Here is a 2,639-nt window from a genome sequence, read left to right as displayed (position 1 = left end):
TGGCGGCGGCGGCTGTGGCAGCAGCGCATAAAGCGGCCGCCGCCGGATGATGCGGTGACCGCTGCGGCAGGCCCAGTAGCTGAGTGGGCCTCGGCCCTCAGCTTGTCGGATCCGTGCTTCAGAGCTCCCGGTCTTCTCCCGCCCACTAGCGACCGCTCCTGCGGTCTCAGGCCCCCTTAGTCCCTACCCTGTCCCTCCCTGTCCCCGTCCCCGCCCCGGGGGCCGCCACCACCGTTTCCCGCCATGGCTCTGAAGAGAATCCACAAGGAATTGAATGACCTGGCCCGAGATCCTCCAGCACAGTTTTCAGCAGGTCCTGTTGGAGATGATACGTTTCATTGGCAGGCTACAATAATTGGGGCCAAATGACAGCCCCTATCAGGGTGGAGTGTTTTTCTTGACAATTCATTTCCCAACAGATTACCCCTTCAAACCACCTAAGGTTGCATTTACAACAAGAATTTATCATCCAAATATTAACAGTAATGGCAGCATTTGTCTTAATATTCTACGATCACAGTGGTCTCTAGCACTATTTCAAAAGTACCTTTGCCCATCTGTTCTCTGTTGTGTGATCCCAATCCAGATGATCCTTTAGTGCCTGAGATTGCTCAGATCTACAAAACAGAGAAAAAGTACAACAGAAAAGCTCGGAAATGGACTCAGAAGTATGCAATGTAATTAAAGAAATTATTGGATAACCTCTACAAATATATCTAGGAGAACTCTGAAAGAGAAAGTCCTTTTGATTTCCATTTGACTGCTTTCTATGAGCCCACACCTCATCTTCCCCTGTGCACATGTTTGCCTGACACAGCAGTGCTGCGTGTTGTACATACTTGGAACAACAAACTAGAAATACTGTACTTCTGTACCAACATTGCCTCCTAGCAGAGAAGTGTGTGTGTGAGAAGCCAGTTCTCCGGGTATTACCTAGGTGTGAGACTAAAAGCTTTCCTTATTGACCTAAATTTAGATAATGGCAAGATGTCAGGGGTAGTGGGTACACAGTGTTTGCTTGATGGGAGGAGAAAAGCTCCAGTGACCCGTAGGAGATTGTTTTTAAGTGGAACCCATCTAATCTCAAAGAGTCATAAAAAGCATGGTGAAGAACATGAAGCTGTTTTTCTACTCATTTCACACTGAAGGACCTACAACTTAGGAGAATGTTATGACCAAACAGATTAGACTCTGCCTACCCACTGTATATAAGGTCTGAGTTTGACTGATCAACATTTAAATGGACTGGAGCTGTTAGTACATAAAGTGTACATAAAGTGTGGTGGACTTTGTTCCCGAAACTTTCACATCTCCCTGACCTTTCAGCCTTCTTCCTTTTAGCTCCTTTCCATAATCTTTGGTTTGTATGTGGTTTCTCAGTTAATACATAGCTAATAGCTCTTTTTTTTCTTATGTTTTTAACTGCTTTTAAATAGGCCTATTTCGATGTAAGGGTGAAAATACATTTGATAGAAATACTTTTGTATATTTAAAGACCCAGTTGCTCGGGGCCGGGCGGTGGTGGCGCACGCCTTTAATCCCAGGCAGAGGCAGGTGGATCTCTGTGAGTTCAAGGCCAACATGGTCTACAAGAGCTAGTTCCAGGCCATGCTCTTAAAAAAAGCTACAGAGAAACCCTGTCTCGAAAAACCAAAAAAAAAAAAAAAAAAAAAAAAAAAGACCCAGTTGCTCCTCTGGAGCTTGTACATTCAAGAATGATTAATCTGTTAATAAACTGATTACTACAGTCATTGCATATAAAAAAAATAAAGGAAGCCGAATAAGATTTTAGCATTTTGATGGTTTGGCTTTTTTTTTCTTAAAAGAACGAATGAGATAGTAGCAGAGTACTCCCCTGAAGGAAGAGAGTCCAGTGTTTGTCATTGTCTAATTTTGAAGCTGACTTTTTTAATTAATATTGTCTTTTGAGCCGTTAAACAACAAATTCTGTATTGTAGATTTTGTTTGATCAATAGTAAGAGAAAAACATATAAAGAGAGCATTTAGAGGCAGTTGGGGGCAAAGCTACTCACCCATAACAAGGCATTAATTGTTGACAGAGGATGCTGATTTGTTTCCTGGACACTTAGGACCTAACTGTCTTGAGAGGCATGTGTCAGAAAGTTTCAGGTGTGAGTACAAGGCTCCTGGAACACAATGTGCCTTCTAGTTCCTAAGAGACCAATGTGCTCCCTCATGCAGTGAAGTGCTCAGGAAGCTTTGTGTTTCTGTGTATGTTCTCTTAGTAGTTAAGAAAGCATGGAGGCTTGACAGGACAATTGGTATTAGATTTTAACCATTAGTAGCCTGTATTATATGCAAACTTCCCTATATACTGACATACTACTGTATTGACCTTGGAAACTGCTATTATATTTTTGTCTTAGTTAGGGTTTCTATTGCTTTCAAAATAAACCATGACCATGAGAACTCTTATGAAGAAAAACATTTAATTGAAGTGATGGCTTACAGTTTCAGAGTTTTAGACCATTTTCATCATGGTGGGACATGCAGGTGTACTGGGAGACATTGTGCTGGAACTAAGAGTCCTACTTCTTGATTGACAGGCAACAGAAGCACTGGGCATGGCTTAAGCATATATTCAAACTCAAATCCCACTTCTACAGGGACCCAGTTCT

The 2,639-nt window shown here is 42.4% G+C and overlaps 1 pseudogene; it reads left to right on the top strand.

Moving 5' to 3' along the window:
* The first annotated feature begins 243 nt into the window (after positions 1 to 243).
* Positions 244 to 681, top strand: LOC119806556 (annotated as a pseudogene).
* Positions 682 to 2,639: the final 1,958 nt, after the last annotated feature.

Source organism: Arvicola amphibius, chromosome 2 (assembly GCF_903992535.2).
Source record: "Arvicola amphibius chromosome 2, mArvAmp1.2, whole genome shotgun sequence".
NCBI lineage: Eukaryota > Metazoa > Chordata > Mammalia > Rodentia > Cricetidae > Arvicola > Arvicola amphibius.
The sequence above is the reverse complement of the archived record's forward strand: the minus strand, read 5'-3'. Positions and strand labels throughout refer to the sequence as shown.